The sequence below is a fragment of the Argopecten irradians genome, chromosome 7, assembly GCF_041381155.1.
Source record: "Argopecten irradians isolate NY chromosome 7, Ai_NY, whole genome shotgun sequence".
Classification (NCBI taxonomy): domain Eukaryota; kingdom Metazoa; phylum Mollusca; class Bivalvia; order Pectinida; family Pectinidae; genus Argopecten; species Argopecten irradians.
Genome location: NC_091140.1, coordinates 42,783,836 through 42,806,150, shown reverse-complemented (window position 1 = coordinate 42,806,150; position 22,315 = coordinate 42,783,836).

The window sequence follows — 22,315 nt, the reverse complement described above, 5'->3', positions numbered from 1 at the left end:
ATCTTACAAACCCCTAAGATTCTCCCATTTAGTCAAAAAGAGTCGAAGCAATAATGTAATCAGTTGATATATACTACATCTTTTTGCCTTTCATCATAATTCACCTTTGACCAGTGAAGTTAGAATATATATCTCTATATGGAAACCTGTGTTAAATTGCTCTTGCTAACATATGGTCTTTTATTATAACAGATTCTCAGATAAGATTTCACTGATATTAGTACAGAAGTCTAGACCTGTTTTTGTTAAATAGTGTTACCGATATCAGAAATTGAAATGCAAGCGCTTTAGTTACCAGTAAATTTTGATTTATCTAAGCATTTATATCTTATAAGTTTTTAAACAGTGCGATTATAAAAACATTAGTCAATCTTTAAAAGCATTGCTTTTCTATTTAAAATTCATTTCATTTGATTATTTTATATGAATCAAAGTTTGTTAAAATTACTATCTTATTCTATCAGATCATGATATTTCCAGCTGGTTAAGTTTTCAAACTTTCATTCATGAAACATATTTATTTTATTACTTCATGTATCAAAGTTTGTGTAAAAAGTGAAAGTTATTCTATTGGAACGTGATATTTCTACTTGGGTAAGTTTTTGAACTTAAAACTACAAACTTGATAGCTCATCGAAGCAATAAAGTCTTTATAGATAAATGTTTATCTGCACTCAACATCAGTCATTTTAGAACATAAATGTTTGAGGGGTCCACAATTTTCCACTTTAAGAGTGCCAAGAGCTCTTGAACAACCAATTCATTTTCTTTACCAGCCCTGTGTTGACAATCGTTTCCAAGGGAGAGAACTCCAATGCAGGCCTTTTATACAGAGAGTCAACAAATAATAAATACTTTATTGGCCCAAAATGTTTGTTTTCCTTATTCAATAAAACTGTAATGTGTGATTTGTCACGAGGTGAATTTGACTTAGGTGAGAATTTTGTATTTTCTGTGTCCATAATTTTGTTTGAGAGTCTATAAGTGTAACAGATTTATAGTATAGACCTTGAAGATTTATTTAAAACATAGTGTAAATAAAATTTTACTATTATTAACCATGATCAAAAGGCATAGAGGTGCAGGATTTCATATGAAAGCTGTAGCTGGAGGGGTCAGAAGGACTGTTTGGATGTAGGGGTCAGATGTCTGTAGGTGGTAGGGGTCAGAGGGCTGTAGATGTAGAAGGGTCTGAGGTCTGTAGGTGTAGGGGTCAGAGGGTCTGTAAGTGTAGAAGGGTCAGGAGTCTGTAGGTGGAGGGGTCAGAGCGGTACTGTATGGTGGAGAAGGGTCAGAGGTTCTGTACGGGGTTAGTGTAGATGGGTCAGGGGTCTGTTGGTGGAGGGGTCAGAGGTCTGATAGGTGGATTGGAAGGGTCAGAGGTCTGTACGTGTTGATAATGGGTCAGAGGTCTGTAGGTGGAGGGGTCAGAGGACAGTAGGTGTAGAGGGGTCATGAGGTCTGTATCGTGTAGAAGGGTCAGGAGGTCTGTAGGGTGGAGGGGTCATAGGTCTGTACATGTAGAAGGGTCAGAGGTCTGTAGGTGGAGGGGCGTCAGAGTGGGTCTGTACAGGTGAGAAGGGTCAGAGGTCTGTAGTAGGTGGAGGGGTCAGGGTGGTCTGGGGTTGTTGGGAAGAGGGGTCAGGGGTCTGTAGGTGGAGGGGTCAGAGGTGTAGGTGGAAGGGTCAGAGGTCTGTACGGTGAGGGGTCAGAAGTCTGTAGGTGGAGGGGGTCAGAGGTCTGTAGGTGGAGGGTCAGAGGTCTGTAGGTGGAGGGGTCTAGGTCTGTAGGTGGAGGGGTCAGAGTCTGTAGGTGGAGGGGTCAGGTAAGTGTTGAAGGGTCAGAGGTCTGTAGGTGGAGGGTCAGGAGGTCAGGGGTCTGTTGGTGGAGGGGTCAGAGGTCTGTTGGTGGAGGGGTCAGAGGTCTGTAAGTGTAGAAGGGTCAGAATGTCTGTAGGTGGAGGGGTCAGAGGTCTGTGGAGGGGTCAGAGGTCTGTACGTGTAGAAGGGTCAGAGGTCTGTAGGTGGAGGGGTCAGGGGTCTGTTGGTGGAGGGGTCAGAGGTCTGTACGTGTAGAAGGGTCAGAGGTCTGTAGGTGGAGGGGTCAGAGGTCTGTATGTGTAGAAAGGTCAGAGGTCTGTAGGTGGAGGTGGAGGGGTCAGGGGTTTGTTGGTGGAGGGATCAGAGGTCTGTAAGTGTAGAAGGGTCAGAGGTCTGTTGGTGGAGGGGTCAGGGGTCTTGGTGGAGGGGTCAGAGGTCTGTAGGTGCAGAACGGTCCAGAGGTCTGTAGGTGTAGAAGGGTCAGATGTCTGTAAGTGTAGAAGGGTCAGAGGTCTGTAGGTGGAGGGGTCAGGGGTCTGTAAGTGTAGAAGGGTCAGAGTTCTGTAGGTGGAGAGGTCAGAGGGCTGATTGTCTGTAGGTTGAATGCTTGGAGGTAGAATCTCAAGGCACACAAAAAGCTTATGCAATTACAACATCTGCATAATATAGCACAGGTATTATTGCTCTAAAAACATAATGGAAAATTCTAATTTTTTCACAGCTTTTAGGGTTCTGTTGGATTTTAAAGAGTGTTTGAAAATGAGTAGATATTCAAGGTTGAACTTTATCATGATCAAAGGAAAATCTACATTAGAGATTGCGTAAGATAATCATTAAGCGGAAGGCATAGAGCCAAATTTTACAGTTAAGTTGGTATATCCATATCAATCATCAAAGTGACTGAAAATGTTTAAAATGATGTTGAGGCATTTTTTTCCATAAAAGGACCATGTAATTCGGTTTTGATTTAGAAAAACTTGAGTTGGCAACAAAGATACAGCCAGCGGGTATTACATTGTTGTTTTTTCGGTTTAATTTGAGGTCAAGGTAAAATGATGGGCTCTACTCATCAATATTTTTACAATATCACTGAACAGAAAATTGAAAACAGATTTATTTGTCAAGTGTGGAATTGAAATATTCCCCCAGGATACGAACATTATAACCCGAGGTTTGGGACAAACACAAGAATCATTTGTCGCCATTGTTTATTTTTCATTTTCTTCCCTTTCTCTCCAATTTTAGGGTAGATTTAACAATTTCTTCCGAACCATCACTTATTAGTTTAATGTATTGTTAAGTGTCAGTTGAGTGTTTGTTGTAGACTTAATAGCAGTGTTGTATTTCAAGCTTTTCTATGGCAATGATCTGAATTATTTTGAATCCACAGTGTTTGCAGAAATCTGAGAGATAAATTGATGTGGTGATATCCGTAGATACCTCAGCAACACATGCTCACTAGACAACCCTGAGACAGATGGTATGAAATTCTCCTTCCATCTGCAAGTGTTCATGAACTTCTAAAGTACAAATAAAATGTACACTACTGATTGATTACAGTCAAACATGCTTTAGCGACCACCTCTGTTTTAAGATCACTTGATAAATAAAACCATTTCTCTTGGGTGACCAATTCTAACCCATTATTCAAACTGTGTATTAAGACCATCTGCTTATTAAGACCATTTTTTCTAGGATCCCAAATGACCAATTTTAACACAAATCAACCTGTGTATAAAGACCTTCTAGCTAAAAAGACCATGTTTTCCACCATTCTTTAGTTGGTCTTCACAGAAATTGACGGTATACAAATTCTGCATTAAAAAAAATACCAAAGAAAATATTTCAAAACATTATGGTTTTTTAAAACTGATAAAAAGTTGAAAAAAAAAAAAAAAATTTTTTTTTTTTTTTTTGACTTTTAACATTTTGATATATCATAAATGTTAAGCAGGGAATGTTTTCTTTCTTTAATTATTGTTATATAAAGTTTTTGCTAAGTCAAGAACAACCATATAGAATTTTCGAAGTGGAAAAAAAAATGAATAGGATTTTGTGTAAAAGCTTGAGATGTAGGTAATATAAGTGTATTATTGCTACAGTAATATTTTGTTATTTTGTACTCCTTGATCGTTTAAAATCTCTTTGACTATAGATAATTGAAAAACTTTGAAAATTATGCCTCCAGAAAAAAGGCATTAGCCATATGATATGGTCAACTTTCTATATTTATGAGGTTAGTATTTCAGCTTTTTACCTATCATTAAAACCATCTCAATATTTTATTGATATTTTATTGATATTTTATTGAAATAATTCATATTTTTAAGATTTATTTTTTAACTCAACATAACTCCAACACCAATAAAAAAAAGTAAATAGTCCTTTTTTGTAGTGGTCACATATTTGTACTCTACAGAACGCATTAAAACTGAACTGATTGTTTACGATATGTTTCGGGTACGTTTACCAGATATTACGGGTACATATGAACCGGATTAAAGTGTTTTGGGACTGTTATCAGTTACTTGTATTCTATGTGTACTTCAGTTAATTATAACGACCCGTGTGGTGAGGGCACCAATTCTAGCTATAAAAAACTTTTTTGCATTGTAAATTGTTTTTGCGGAATTAAATCTACGATTACCACAGTGATGGATAGTGTTGCATTGTGGGTATAACAATGGAGGAAACAACAGGAGAAATAAAAGTGGAGAATGGTTTTGTCAACCAGATGGTCGTAAATACAGTCATAACGCACTGCGTTCCTCTGATTGAATTCCTATCGGTTTCACCAAATGACCAATTTACACCTGCCCATAAATACGCTATCATAGCCTCGGTGATCCACGCTTTGTACGATTTATGTGGCTAACATTTCTCAACATATTGTGAATGTCTTTCCTCTCCATACTGAAACTTCTCCGTAGCCATTAAACCGATTTTGATGTGTGATTTAAAACTTAAGAGTGTGTGACTGGGTTTAATGAGATAGACTCTTACCATTACACATCGAACCAAAGCCATTGTGTCGTTTTGTGGTCCTCCACGAATTGTGGCTGCTCAATTCACTGTTAGATTTGGCAGGATATTTTACCTGTGGATGCGGTCAGACACAATGTAATAAGAAGGATGAATGGTCAGTTGTCTTGACCAGGTGAGGTGTGACTTCCTCATTAGTCACAGTTACACACCCTTAACATAACCGACCTTATATGACTTCCTTCGTTTATTTGATCCGTAAATCGTAAATACTAAAATGACTGAAATTTTTCATCCCTTCATAATTTTGGATAATTACTGGTTTACTGACAAATAGATACTTAACTTTCTCTCTATTCTATTATCTCTTTTATAACTAAAACTACCATCCATCAATTTATGACAAAACAAAATTGATGAGCAGTGCATTACAGCACAATGTTTTAGCGGATGCTGTGACCTTGAACTTTGTGTCAAAGGTCAAATATGTGGGATTAATATGATTTACTTAAAATATCATGCCAGCAAGAACTTCTTGAATCATCAAAAATATAATGAAGAAATTGAAAGTATCAACGATTGGCCTATACCTATGATAGAGGTCAAAGGTCAAAAATTCTTTTGGAATTGTGAAATGCTAAGGCGATGTTATTAGCCAATCACATTTAGGCAATTTGAAGGTGATTTGACATGTTTTTATTTGCAAAAAGACAAATGTCTTGTCAAGTTTGGTAATTTCTTTTATGGAGTTGACAATTATGATATCTTATTTTTAGGCTAAAGATCGAGTCTATCCATAAATTACCTCCAATGGGTGTATAGTTATACAAGCACTGGTATTTGTTCCCTGCTGTAGTGTATTTGCCAACACCTGTAAACTGTCATAAAAGTGATTCTGTAATACACCTCCCTGACTGTTTACAATAGATAAACATCTCCTAGTATATACATATCTACACTTGTAAACAAATTTCTTTTCCTGATTACATGAGATCACAGACAAGTTACATCAGAGGTCTAAACCAGCATGGGTGGTGTCCATGGATACGGAAGTCAGCATCTTCAACATATGGGATTATGACACCCAAACGTAAGATATATCAGGCTAAAAAAATTTGATTTCCAAAGTAAAGTTGTCCAAAGTTAGGATGTCCAAAGTTGAGACATACAAAGTTAAGACAAATGAAGTTAAGACATACAAAGCTAATACATCCAAAATTAAGACATTCAAAAGAAAGACTTTCAAAATTAAAACATTCAAAGTTAAGACGATTACATGTAAAGCAAAGACGTTCAAAGTTAAGATATCCAAAGCTATGACATGCAATGAAAGATATCTATCCAAAGTTGAGACATCAGTAATAAAAAGTATTCAGCAGTTAAAAAAATGATTTTTTGCAATCTTCAGATTACTATTGGCTAGTATATTTTAGAATTGTTTCAGGGGATTTTTGGGCAGAGGATGAGCTCTTTTTTAATGACAAATATTTAAAATTCTGGCCAAATTTCTTCAAAATATACAATTTGTTCATAAGAATACCATTCCAATATTCATTCTAAAATGAGTCGGAATAGTTCTTTCCCAATTAAGTAACAAAAAAATGCAGAATAATTTAGTTAATACCGTTATCAGATGAAGTATTCAAAATTGAAAAAGTTTTTGGTGAATTTAAAGCTGGAGTAACCAGAGAAAAATCACTGAGCTACAGTCAATACAAGGCAACTGTTGGACTTATGGGTCTATAAGTGCAATCCCAGGATAAATATAGGTGGAAGGATAGATTAGCTTTGACAGCGTTTCAAGTTTTGCTTGGTTATTTATCTATCTATAGTTCAAACTTGGGGGAGACAATCAAGTAATGAAATCAAGCAATAATAAAATATGGTTGAGAAATTTTCATCAACAATTTAGAGTCTGGTAGCCTATGTAGTGGAAAGATAGTGGTAAGTAGAATGCTAAACATTTATTCTACTGTGATAAATTACAACACATTCAAAAAGAAAAAAAAAACTAAATGAAAATATTTCTTTCAAGATTGCCAAACTTTGAGCAGCTAAGATGTGGAATTTATTAAAATGTCCAGATGTAAAAGTATGGGTCCAGCAGCGGTGTATAGGTTACATTGAAGTCAGTAACTTGTTTATGAGGTAGATACTGAAATGTAAACTGTGGCAAGGTTATGATGACAGGCTGGCTGACCTGGTTGGCCAGGCGATGAAAGATGGACACCAACTCACATAGATATGGCTGCAGAGGTGCCATATTGACCAGGAAATATGTAAGCAACCTCAAGATAGATTTCAGGTCAAATTTATCATGTTTAAAAGTCAGATTTGACTGAAATCAAATTCCTTCTGATCTTTAAGGTTGTGTAAAAGTGTTAAAGTATCAAATTTGTATTCCTTGTCCTAAACCTGCCTTATCTGACACAATGATAAATGTATCCTAAATATACCTAATTTGACTTAGCGATAAACCTGTCCTAAACCTTCCCTATCTGACACAGTGATAAACTTGTCCTAAACCTCCCTAATCTGACTTAGCGATAAACCTGTCCTAAACCTTCCCTATCTGACAGTGACAAACTTGTCCTAAACCTGTCTTATCTGACACAGTGATAAACCTGTCCTAAACCTTCCCTATCTGACATGTGACAAACTTGTCCTAAACCTGTCTTATCATATCTGACACAGTGACAAACTTGTCCTAAACCTGTCTTATCTGACACAGTGATAAATGTATCCTAACTCTACCTAATCTGATTTAGCGATAAACTTCTACTAAACCTCCCTAATCTGACACAGTGATAAACTTGTCCTAGTCTGACAGTTATAAACCTGTCTTATCTGACAGGAATAAACCCCATTATTTCATATAAATCTCTGTTTGTCAAGAGTTTTGTTTAGTTTGTACATGTTGATATGCCAACATACAAAACCACTTGTGTGTCTGTTTATGCAGCACGTTACTAGAAGCCTTAATCAAGATAGCGATATCGTGTTGATGTGCATTAAAAGACTACCCTTGTTTACAGCTAAAGTCAAAGTCTGCAGTGCAAGCCTTATCTTTATTTTTAACTCTTAACACAGAAGGCCTTTCATTCATTCAGACACACTTTCAGCAATCATCCTGCGTTAAGGCGGGCGGTTATTCATTTAAATCACAGAATCATTTTCTGTATTTGAAAGAGATAGCTAATTTCAGTTTTCTTTGAATTCACTGGGCGTTAAAATTTAAAAGATATAGGCTAATGTGGGGCCAGGGAAGAAGACTAATGAGTGAGAGATAATTTTACAAGATAATGTTTTGTTGATGATTAACTTGTACAGTGGTGGTTTTATGTCATATTAACTGTGCATGATATGGTCATTTAGAGGTAGTCACCAAGTTTAACTGGGAGGAATGGCTTGGACAAGATATTCAAGTTAAACTTTCAGAGTACCAATAGAAATCAACTTCATCTATAAGATGTCCCAACATATTACCACAATCTGACTACGTACCTCTCGGTCACGATTTCAAAATCCATGTGGGCAGAACTATAAAAAAGCGAGGTACTAATCTTTGATGGCTGGTTTTTAGCTCACCTGGCCCAAAGGGCCGGTGAGCTTATGTCATGGCATGGTGTCCGGCGTCCGTCGTCCGCCGTCTGTCCGTCCGTCCGCCGTCCGTCTGTCCGTCAACATTTCCTTTAAATTGCTACTAGTCAGAGTTCTGCATGGATTGTAACCAAATTTGGCCACAAACATCCTTGGGGGAGGGGGAACAGAACTTGTATAAATTTTGGCTCTGACCCCCCGGGGGCAGGAGGGGCGGGGCCCAATAGGGGTAATAGAGGTAAATCCTTTAAATCGCTACATGTCATAGAGCTCTGAATGGAATGTAACCAAATTTGGCCACAAACATCCTTGGGGGAAGGGGAACAGAACTTGTATAAATTTTGGCTCTGGTCCCCCAGGGCCGGAGGGGCGGGGCCAATAGGGGAAATAGAGGTAAATCCTTTAAATCAGCTACTAGTCATAGAGTTCTACATGAATTGTAACCTAATTTGGCCACAAACATCCTTGGGTAAAGGGGAACAGAACTTGTATAAATTTTGGCTCTGACCCCCCGGGGGCAAGAGGGGCGGGGCCCAATAGGGGAAATAGAGGTAAATCCTTTAAATCGCTACTAGTCATAGAGTTCTACATGGATTGTTACCAAATTTGGCCACAAACATTCTTGGGGGAAGGGGAACAGAACTTGTATAAATTTTGGCTCTGACCCCCAGGGGACAGAAGGGGTGGGGCCCAATAGGGGATTTAGAGGTTAATATTAAAATTCCTTCAGAAAAGAAACAATGAACCTGTATTCAGAACATTACTTGGCATTACAAACCAGGTGAGCGATACAGGCCCTCTGGGCCTCTTGTTTCAGGGTACTCTGGCTTTCCTTTTACTAAAAATGGCTTGTCCTTAAATGACATAAGTTGTTATTAATAGAAGTTCCAACAAATTACCTGACAATCTGTCTGTCTCTAGCTGGGCTACAAGTTTAAAATCCAGGGCAGTTATCAGGAACTGACCGTAGGTTGTTAGTTTTTCTCTGGGTACTCCTGCTTTCCTCTACCTCCTAACCCTGGCATGTCCTTAAATAACCATGACTGTTAAACCAAGTTATCCAATCCTAGTATATATAACCACTCAGCCCCTGTAACACAGAGGTGCGAGGCTTGTGGTCGAATGTCAGACACCTTAACCACTCAGCCCCTGTAACACAGAGGTGAGGGGGCTTAATTGTGGTCGAATGTCAGATACCTTAACCACTCAGCCCCTGTAACACAGAGGTGGGGGTTTGTGGTAGAATGTCAGACACCTTAACCACTCAGCCCCTGTAACACAGAGGTGGGGGGTTTGTGGTAGAATGTCAGACACCTTAACCACTCAGCCCCTGTAACACAGAGGTGGGGGGTTTGTGGTAGAATGTCAGACACCTTAACCACTCAGCCCTTGTAACACAGAGGTGGGGGGTTTGTGGTAGAATGTCAGACACCTAAACCACTCAGCCCCTGTAACACAGAGGTGGGGGCTTGTGGTAGAATGTCAGACACCTAAACCACTCAGCCCTTGTAACACAGAGGTGGGGGCTTGTGGTAGAATGTCAGACACCTTAACCACTCAGCCCTTGTAACACAGAGGTGGGGGCTTGTGGTAGAATGTCAGACACCTTAACCACTCAGCCCTTGTAACACAGAGGTGGGGGCTTGTGGTAGAATGTCAGACACCTAAACCACTCAGCCCTTGTAACACAGAGGTGGGGGTTTGTGGTAGAATGTCAGACACCTTAACCACTCAGCTCATGTAACACAGAGGTGGGGGGCTTGTGGTAGAATGTCAGACACCTTAACCACTCAGCCCTTGTAACACAGAGGTAGGGGTTTGTGGTAGAATGTCAGACACCTTAACCACTCAGCTCATGTAACACAGAGGTGGGGGTTTGTGGTAGAATGTCAGACACCTTAACCACTCAGCTCATGTAACACAGTGGTGGGGGGCTTGTGGTAGAATGTCAGACACCTTAACCACTCAGCCCTTGTAACACAGAGGTAGGGGGCTTGTGGTAGAATGTCAGACACCTAAACCACTCAGCCCTTGTAACACAGAGGTGGGGGCTTGTGGTAGAATGTCAGACACCTTAACCACTCAGACACTGTAACACAGAGGTGGGGGGCTTGTGGTCCAATGTCAGATACCTTAACCACTCAGCCCTTGTAACACAGAGGTGGGGGGCTTGTGGTCGAATGTCAGATACCTTAACCACTCAGCCCCTGTAACACAGAGGTGGGGGGCTTGTGGTCGAATGTCAGATACCTTAACCACTCAGCCCGTGTAACACAGAGGTGGGGGGCTTGTGGTCGAATGTCAGATACCTTAACCACTCAGCCCTTGTAACACAGAGGTGGGGGCTTGTGGTCGAATGTCAGATACCTTAACCACTCAGCCCCTGTAACACAGAGGTGGGGGCTTGTGGTCGAATGTCAGATACCTTAACCACTCAGCCCTTGTAACACAGAGGTGGGGGCTTGTGGTAGAATGTCAGACACCTTAACCACTCAGCCCTTGTAACACAGAGGTGGGGGCTTGTGGTAGAATGTCAGACACCTTAACCACTCAGCCCTTGTAACACAGAGGTGGGGGCTTGTGGTAGAATGTCAGACACCTTAACCACTCAGCCCCTGTAACACAGAGGTGGGGGCTTGTGGTAGAATGTCAGACACCTAAACCACTCAGCCCTTGTAACACAGAGGTGGGGGCTTGTGGTAGAATGTCAGACACCTTAACCACTCAGCCCCTGTAACACAGAAGTGGAGGGCTTGTGGTAGAATGTTTAACACCTTAACCACTCAGCCCCTGTGACACAGAGTGGAGGGCTTGTGGTAGAATATGAGACACCTTAACCACTCAGACACTGTGACACAGTGGTGGGGGGCTTGTGATAGAATGTGAGACACCTTAACCACTCAGACACTGTGACACAGTGGTGGGGGGCTTGTGATAGAATGTGAGACACCTTAACCACTCAGACACTGTGACACAGTGGTGGGGGGCTTGTGATAGAATGTGAGACACCTTACATGTAACCACTCAGACACTGTGACACAGTGGTGGGGGACTTGTGATAGAATGTGAGACACCTTAACCACTCAGACACTGTGACACAGTGGTGGGGGGCTTGTGATAGAATGTGAGACACCTTAACCACTAGCTCTGGCTACTGCAACCCAGAAGAGAAAGACTGGTGGTAGACCACCTATCATTTTTTTATAACTGCACCAGACTGCAGCCCTTAGATAAGGAATAGCCATTTTTAGATGAAGTTTATTTAGAAAATGCAAAATTCATCAAAGCAGAGATAAAAGACATGTAAAATCTTTTACGGTAGGATGTTATAAACTTGAGCAATATACAGTTGGTGATTGGGATTTTCCGTCTTGGTAGATCATTAGGTGATGATTGAAGTTTTCTGAAAGAATGAGATGACGGAAGAGAATTGGTTCAAAGATATTAAATTGTTTACACTGAGCTTGCCCCTACCATCCACCTTCCCAACCAACCTGACAAAGCTGAAAGGAACAGGCCATCTTTGAATTTTAGATTCACTTTTGCTAAACGAAGATGGTGTCAAAGTTTTCTCTCTTTTAACTCTCAGTATCTTTGTAAGTAAATAATCTTGTTTAGTAATCTTAGACTATTTCCTGTAGAAATTGGATAAACACTTGTTTATATAACGTGTTAAAGATATACATATCGCTTAAATGGGAGCAGACATACGGCTATACACTTGTTATACAAAAATGAACGGGGAGAAAAATCATCAAAACTCCGCTGTATTCAATCTGTTGTCAATCTATCGTTCATAATCTGTGCTTTATAAGTTGATTTTCACAATTTCTCGTGAAAGTTTGAGGTTTTTAATGTTCAGATTGAACAACAAAATTAGCATATTTCATAAAGTTGTAAATATAATCTTTACATCAGCGTCTGCTCGCAATATTCAATGGTAATATTGTAAGCACATATACTTCAAAAATACTTAAATAAAGAAATGTACACCAAGTAAAATGAAATTATGAAAATTATTTTGTAATAAAAATTTTAAGTATGGCTGTTAATCCATCTGTGTATCCAGGTGATAAGGGGATTTAATAGTTAAAGATGAATCATGAAGTGATTTATCTACCCTTGATATTTCAATCCTGCAGCTTGACATAGCTGCCATCTTTCAATCTTGATACTGAATGAATCACACACAAAATATCGGCTTTATAAAATATTAGTTAAAAAATGATGTATTGATTTTTTGATAAAAATTTTCTGTCATGAAAATGGGCCGTTTTGAAAAATTTTGAAGAATATTGTGGAAGATTTCATAAGTGTAAGATGACAATGCAGTAGACAAGATGGGGAAATGTACTAAACTGTATCTAATAGAACCCGCATATCTTGTCATAGTTAATGAATCGACAACTCAAGTGGAAAAGAAAAAAATAGTGAAAAGGGATACAAAATAGTAAATACAAATGACTTGATGTGTAACAAATGTCCCAAAAGTGTTTGATGTGTAGTCTGGGTCACTCAGCTGTTACAAACATCTATATCACCCTGATCTTACTCCAATACGACAGGTTGTGCAGTCTAGGTGATGCATTCAAAGGGCCTTTTGTCATAGATATGTATATTTCATATATAAATGGCTGTTTATTCAAAAAATATTTCTTCTGAAAATAATGTGTGAAAAGTAAAATCTAATTGAGCCATCTATTTTACGCTAGAAAACACTTGCTGTTTAATATTCCAGGAACTTTCCTCTGAAATGTTAAAATGAAGATTACCAAAGCATTTTATTGTTCAAAAACACCTGCTGTGAAACAAATTATCTATTTGTTTGTGTATTTCATATTTTAAATTGTAGAGTATGGATAATTAACTTATATCACAGCTCAATCCCGCTGACAGTGAAGAATCCACTCAATGACTCACATTCAAGGTCATTGGCTGTTTGTATTTTAAAATTTAAGATTTCTGTATTTCAGAACTGACACTTGTCTAGAAAAGGCATTTTGTCTGTGAATGCTACTTATGTTAGGAGTCGATACATTATATAAATCCATTTAAATGTTTAACCACCTTTACTTTGAATTATAAACTTTATAGTCTACCTTCAAGTTATCAGAGTAATTCCTTGATACAATATTGTGTCCGATTGAAATAATTTCGTCTAATTTCACAAAGTCTGAAATTCTGTTGAAATTCCATTTTCAAACTCTTCTTAAAAAATTTGCTTTAATGTTTTATGCCTACCATTTTTAATCTAAAGAAAGCCTTAACTCATACCTTATCAGTTAAAAACATGTTTTAAAAGTTAAAAAAAATCTTCATGTCCTCGGAGAAATGGAAATTTCCTGTCTGGACTGGAATTTGTGAGCGACATCAATGCACTTTTAGTTTGGAGATCAGGTAACATCTTAGCCTTGCTTTGCCACTCATCTCTGAGAGCTACAATGATGGAGAAATTTCAGGCTTGTATCGGCCAAATAAGTGGAAACAGAATACGTCTAATCAAAGGTTTGTAAAGGAAACTTGATTCCTGTTGGTCGCTTCCTCAAATTTGGCAGTTCTTTATTTTGGGATAGTGTCAGTTTCACTGTTAAAAGGAATGACCACTTGTTTGGACAGTGCCTGAGGTAGCGCATAATTATAACACTTGGATAGAAATCGGCCATTCAGGGGCGGACAATTCCTACCTGGAGTGTAGTCGAGTGTCAACAATTGTTGCTGGACATCCGCCATGGGCCACTGTCAACTGTCTCTGCGGGGGCGCTTCATAGGTGTATTCAGAGGCTAAATGGGGTGGTCATTGTCGGACAACGAGTTGTAATGCACACAGGTCATTATTTAATCATCGACTGGATAAATAGGGCCGTGCTACCTGTGTTCCAAGGGGAGACAACTGAAGTCTGCATGATCAAATCCGAGTTCAATTGAAGAAAGCACTAATTTTGACATGTATATATGTCAGCAAATTTAACATGGCCAGTGCTTTTAGGTTATCAATGCCACTCTTAGTGAAAGTGTATATTTGCAATTATTTTATCATACATTCCACCCCCATGGTCAGACTATTTTGATTTATTATATGTAAGGGAAGGAGAGAGAGAGGGGGGAAGAGTGGAGAGGAGAGGAGGGGAGGGGGGAAAGAGATGGATGTGGGGGAGATAGAGGGGGGAAGAGATAGAGGGGGGGAAAGTGTGGAGTGGGGAGAGAGAGAGCGGGAAAGAGATGGAGGAGAGGAGAGCGGAGATGGAGAGAGAGATAGAGAGAGGGGAAGAGAATGGGGATAGGGGAATAAAGAAAAGGGGGTGGTGGAGAGAGAAAATATACAGTAATTGACCACATTATTAATAGCTTTACAATTAGTTTGCACACAAAAAAATAAAGTTTGGGTAGTTATGTCATTATATACGATTGTCGTTAACATCCTGATTGGATAAAGCTGGCAATTAATGTTGCCATAGTGACCAAATTATTTTTTATATGGATGGATCTAATATCAATTTGAAAGCCAAGCATACGATCACAATTTTACTTTCAACCTAAGCTTTTTCTCACTTGAATGGTGCCACCACAATCTGAATATGCAGTTTTGAGGACATTTTTAGACATTTTCACATTATTGGCATATCAATTTTCTCTTTATTCTCTAAAATGGAGCCCCCTGTTATAGCGATAATGTCACCAAAACAGACATTCCTCTGAGAGTGTTTCAGATTCATAACAATGAAGCTAAATTATTCATGGAATCTTGTAGCTCAGCTCGGTAATGTCGACTAGAAAATCTGAATGCTTTGACAACCTTTCCCCCAAAAACATGCAGACATCGTTTCCATTAAACTATTATATACATACATTTGTCATGTTAGGAATGTCTATCGAGAGTCTGTGTGAGATGAGAAATTGTTTTATGATGTGTTTCTATAGCGGTGCCAATTTGCCTGTTGGATGCTTGTGATTACTACGGCTATAGCCAAATACTCTGGAAACAATATTGAAATGTAAGATCTTAGTGGGTATATAATATATATGTAATAAAGAAAAACTATCTAGGTATGGTGTACTGAGAAGTGAAGCTCTGCTGATTATGGAATAAAACTTTCGATCCAGTGACAGAGCTATTGTCTGGAATAGACCCTTCAATTAAGAGGGAGCAATGCTGATTAGAGTGAACCAGAGGGAGCACTACTGATTAGAGTGAACCTTTCAATCTAGAGGGAGCACTGCTGATTAGAGTGGACTCTTCAATCTAGAGGGAGCACTACTGATTAGAGTGGACTCTTCAATCTAGAGGGAGCACTACTGATTAGAGTGGACTCTTCAATCTAGAGGGAGCACTGCTGATTAGAGTGGACTCTTCAATCTAGAGGGAGCACTGCTGATTAGAGTTAACCTTCAATCTAGAGGGAGCACTGCTGATTAGAGTGAACCCTTCAATCTAGAGGGAGCAATACTGATTAGAGTTAAGCTTTCAATCTAGAGGGAGCACTGAATGATTAGAGTTAACCCTATCAATCTAGAGGGAGCACTGCTGATTAGAGTGAACCCTTTCAATTAGAGGAGCACTGCTGATTGGAGAGTTAACCTTTCAATCTAGAGGGAGCACTGCTGATTAGAGTTGAACCTTCAATCTAGAGGGAGCACTACGTATTCAGAGTGAACCCTTCAATTGCAAAGAGGGAGCACCTACTGATTAGAGTGGAACCTTTCTTTCTCTGAGGGGAGCCACTGCTTGATTAGAGTCTGAGGACCCACTTCAATGTCTAGAGGGATCACTGCTAATTAGAATGGGCACTTAAATCAAGAGGGAGCACTGCTGATTACAGTGGATTCTTCAATTTAGAGGGAGGACAGCACTGCTGATTAGAGAGGACTCTTCAATCTAGAGGGAGCACTGCTGATTAGAGTGGACTCTTCAATCTAGAGGGTGCAATGCTGATTAGAGTTGACACATCAGTCTTGAGGAAGCGTTACAGGAGAACATATTTGAAAATAAAATCATGAAATAGAGTTATTCATTATTTTCATGTCAGAAATTGAAAAAAAAATAAAGATTTAAAACGTGTCCTTTTTAAAAAACATCAATGTGTGTTGTACAGGTCCTTCATGCCTTTTGTTCATTTCCATAGGTCAATGTCTTAGAAATCCATTTCTGAAATCAATCATTGTAATATATCAACTATATTTATTTTATGCTGATTGAGAATGTCCATTTGGGTATCCTTCATGAGATATATGTTATATACACTAGCTAAAGGTATCTAATTACAGTCACAGACATTTCCTTGACCATCAGTAATGCTAAATTAGTAGCTGAATTTACAGTCGGAAATGAGTAATGAGAAAAAGTAATTTGATAACCTGCTCGAGTGGAAAAGGAACACTGGCATTATGAAGAAGACAGGCAATATGATACGGAAGCTACCATTTTGTTTACATATTTTGTTATACATTCATTCTGTCTCATAATGACAGGTACTGTTCAGAATATACAGTATTCGCTGTAATTAGCACCCCTTCCCTTTTCTGGAGAAGGAGTTGAAGTTGTATGAATGCTTCTATCCCATGGATTTAAAGTGAATAGTCGGGCAAAGAAAACCAGTCTAAATGCGTTCATTGGCCTTCCAAAAGTTCCCACATATTAATAAGACGGTCAAGTTCTGCTTAGTTTCCCAGTTCTGACCATTAAAGTAAAGAAAAGTTGAAAGCATTGAAAGCGAGGCTGCGTGGAAATGTAACCACGGACATAGTGAGCCGGGAGGACGTTTTAGAATTTCCATACTTTAAATCAATTTCTTCGTACGCAGACAGACTTTGACGAGAGATTTTATTTTTCCATTTCATAAGAATTTATACTGGATACATTCACACCATTTTTACCGACTTTAGCCATCCTTGCCCGACTGTTCACTTTAACAATGTTTTACCAAAAGAGATACCTCTAACATCAGCATTGTATCCCATATTACATGAACTTGCGAGTCTTTTACATGTGAATCATGACATCACAATGGGTATCATAGGTTAAAAGGCATGTTTACTGTGACAGATTAATGTGTCATGAGTACAGAGAGAGAAAAATATTGCTGATTTTTTTTTTCATCCAGAACTTACATTTTCGTTTACTTAATAACTGCCACCTTTGTTACAAATTTTAAGCGTCCTGGGCGCTAATTACAGGGAATACATTACTTGTATACTGAAGTTTCAAAATCCAAAATCTTTGGTAAACAAAAGGCTGTTTTGTTTTATTGAGCCTTTGTATAATTAAGGGAAGTAGGGTTATAGTTTTAATAGGCTAACTAAGATTTTAATTGCTCACAGGTATCAATATTTTTTTAATTTGAAGTGAGATGGAATGGAACATATAAAAATGGGAACTCGGTATTAAAACAAATAACTGTGATTGTCTTATGGGCTTTCTGACAATTTTATCATATTTTTGAAATGAATAATTAAAAAAAAAGCAATAACAGTTTTGTTCTCCCTCTTCCTCTGATTATATCCGAGCCCATCTGTCGTAAAAACAATCACCTGACATTTCTGTTCGTCTTGACAGATTTCATGAGCATGCAATAAATGTTTTTAATATTCTTGTTGTAAATATTTCATGTGTCTTGATTTGTGTTCATTGCAACACAAAAATTAAGGCCTTAGTCATTTTGATTTGGAAATAAAACGTAAATTTGATCCCGATTAGGAAATATGATATTGTATTGTAGTGGTTTGGCATGAGCTTGCTCATTTCTTATTAAAACAAAACCTGACGTTATGTTGTGTCTTCGATCTGAAGTATCTTTATTAAGATGTTCTTTCATAGCGCCCCGGTCAGGGAGATCATGTTACGGTTTTGTGTTAGTCGACATGTCATCGTAACCTAACACAGCTATAACACATACTACCTATGTTTATTGGAGATATTAACCTTAAGGCTGTATGGTATGTTTTAATACATTGTTTTCAATCACAACTTGACTTAGTGCGTGGTTGGTAGTTAGATCATATAAAGTCAAACTTGACTTAAGGCTGTATGGTATGTTTTAATACATTGATGATAGTTCACTATAAAGTCAAACTAAACTCAAACTTGACTTAAGGCTGTATGGTATGTTTTAATACATTGGTGATAGTTCACTATAAAGTCAAACTTGACTTAAGGCTGTATGGTATGTTTTAATACATTGATGATAGTTCACTATAAAGTCAAACTTATTAAGTCTGTATGGTATGTTTTAATACATTGGTGATAGTTCACTAAAACGTCAAACTTGACTTAAGGCTGTATGGTATGTTTTAATACATTGATGAAAGTTCACTAAAACGTCAAACTTGACTTAAGGCTGTATGGTATGTTTTAATACATTGGTGATAGTTCACTATAAAGTCAAACTTGACTTAAGTCTGTATGGTATGTTTTAATACATTGGTGATAGTTCACTATAAAGTCAAACTTAACTTAAGGCTGTATGGTATGTTTTAATACATTGTGATAGTTCACTATAAAGTCAAACTTGACTTAAGGCTGTATGTAATGTTTTAATACATTGATGATAGTTCACTATAAAGTCAAAAACTTAACTTAAGGCAGTATGGTATGTTTTAATACATTGATGATAGTTCACTAAAAAGTCAAACTTGACTTAAGGCTGTATGGTATGTTTTAATACATTGATGATAGTTCACTAAAAAGTCAAACTTGACTTAAGGCTGTATGGTATGTTTTAATACATTGGTGATAGTTCACTAAAACGTCAAACTTGACTTAAGGCGTGTATGGTATGTTTTAATACATTGGTGATAGTTCACTAAAAAGTCAAACTTAACTTAAGGTGCGTGGTATGATATGTTTTACATTGATGAGAGTTCACTAAAAGTCAAACTTGACTTAAGCTGTATGGTATTTTAAACATTGAGAAGTTCACTAAAGTCAATTGATTAAGGCTGTATGGTATGTTTTAATACATTGTGATAGTTCACTAAGTCAAACTTGACTGTATGGAGTAGCATTAAGGCTGTATGGTATGTTTTAATACATTGATGATAGTTCACTAAAAGTCAAACTTGACTTAAGGCTGTATGGTATGTTTTAATACATTGATGATAGTTCACTATAAAGTCAAACTTGACTTAAGGCTGTATGGTATGTTTTAATACATTGATGATAGTTTCACTAAAACGTCAAACTTAACTTAAGGCTGTATGGTATGTTTTAATACATTGATGATAGTTCACTATAAAGTCAAACTTGACTACTTAAGGCTGTATGGTATGTTTTAATACATTGATGATAGTTCACTAAAACGTCAAACTTGACTTATAATTAAAGCTGTACATGGTATGTTTTAAAACATTGATGATATTTCACTATACAGTAAAACTTGCCTTAGAGACTTCCTCTGTATAAAGACCACCAGCTTCATAATAAGACCACTTTCTCATGGTCCTAAATGGTCAAATTTAACACAAATTGACCTGTGTATAAAGACGTGACTTGGCTTTAAAGACAATTGTTATATTTGTCCCTCGGATGGTCTTTATAGACAGGTTTGACTGTGTGTATATGACTGACCTTTATATAAAGAACCCCTATTTGTATAATGGACACCTTTACCAAACATCCATTGTAACTTTATAGACAGGTTTGAGTTTTCACTGCAGTAAAACCTGACTAAGTGACCTTGCACCTCTGTATAAAGAACACCTGTGTTAATTGGACACTTAAGTCCTTCTTACTCCATCGTGAACCCTTTTTAGACAAGGTTGACTGCTTATCTCCTTGTACTTCATTAAAACCTGCCTTAGTGACCACCTCTGTATAAAGACCACCTGTATTAATTGGATTCACTGTGCTATATGCTATAAAAACTAGATTGACTCATCACCATTTATCTTTGAACTACAGTAAAACCTGCCTTAATGACCACCTCTGTATAAAGACCACCTGCTCTGAGTAAGATCAATTTCTTTTGGGTCAAAAATGAAAATTTTACTACAAATTGATCTGTATATATATATATATAGATTAATTGGCTTTAAAGACCTTACATTTCTTTATACCATGGTTGATATATTAGGTTTTACTCAAATTATTTCAAAGCACTGGATATATAAGATTATAAGCTTCATTTGCATACATAAACATCATATTTGCATAATTTTGGAGACAAAGGAAAGCCTGTAAAATGATCAATAAATATAGGGGACAGTAGTTTGCTTTAGGGACAGGCTTCACAGGATCCCATTGTTTCTTTGCCCCCTGACCATATGGATTGGTGGTAGATCAAACAAAATTAATTCATTTGTAGATTGTATTTCGGTCAATTTCACATAGAATGTTGTCAGAATTAATCTCCTTACACATACACAGATTTCTGGCGTCTGCTCGGTTGCTCCCAAGCAACATGTTGCCGACCAAAACAAAAGGATGGCCTTTTCCCATGAGAAATACACAAGGGTTTGGTTTGAAGATGAATAAACGAACAAAATCTTTGTTGTAGATAGTAAACTCAGTGAAGCAGAACTCAGCAAAGTGAATGAAACTAATTTGAAAAACGTAGACAAATTTTCTGGTCAATATGTTGTGCTTTATTCCTGTATCAACTTCCATCTTTATGAGTTAAAATGTTTTTGTCCCCAGCATGCTTCGACCTTTTATGGTCTGTGGTCAAGGCTCATCATTGACCAGTCGAGCTGTCCATCTCTGTATGGCCAGTGGCTTATCAGGACTTTTAGGAGATGAACATGACCACACATCTCAAAATAGGGCTTCAAAAGGGAATGTTTACTTTTAATTAAAGTTTGTATACAATACACACCTATACAGTGTAGCTAGCCTATAGGGTCATCCCAGTACTGCACAACTGAGATTTTTTAAAGATGAGGTGGCGGTTTAATAAAAACAAATAGAAAATGTAGTTTAAATTATGTAAATTTTATTAATATTTATAGAATTTTGCATTACAATACATTAATGTATTTCTTAAATTTTCATTGACATTGATAGTCAGCAGCAAAAAAAAAATAATATAACTCCTCAACACATCATACATATTTAACATGGGTTATGACAATGTGCCAAACCCCTGTGGATGAAAACGACTTTTGGTAATTGTAATTATTGATTGTTTCACCTAAGAAAGTAACAGAAGATGTTTGTATAGAGTGGACTAGTACGTAACATTCTTTCAATACTGTATATAAATATCAAATCTTAAAGATGCTCCACCGCCAACAGAACATAAATGCTATTCATCATTTGAACGGTAATTGGTGTTTAATCGTGTATATATATGTCTAATTAACACAAAAAATAATATGAAATAATTCGTTTTGCCTTTGGTGCATGCGCAATCAGTACTTCATTCCATATAGGATATAGTGCCACGGAATTTTTTCGGGATGCAATTAATTATTTTTCATATTTTTAACTTGAAGTAAAATTAGAAGCTTAAACTTTTCAACGGCAGTATAATGGTGTAAAGTAAGTAACTTTTGTAACTGAAGAAAAATACTAAATTGTCTGCTCCTGTTTTTGATAGTGAAAAAATAACATTTGTCGGCGGTGGAGCATCTTTAAATGAGTGTTAATTTCATATGTAATTTTATGAAAAGAGTTGTCAAAACCTTATATTGTGGGTATGACATTTGTACCACATCCCTGTGAGTAAAAAGGGCTCAATTACTGTTGACAACCCAATAAGTGGTTAAAAATGAAATAAGGGGGCACTTAATAAAACCAAATTAGGACTAGCCTTTCATAAAATTATTGCACAAAATAACCCATAAATCAATTTGAAAAAGAAAACAAAAGTGAAAATGAGGCCTTAAAAAGGGTGAAGGGTACTTACTCATAGAGATAACGGAACTTAATTATTAGGTCAAATATGGTAAATGTTATTATTGATTTTTTATCCTCAAGCTAG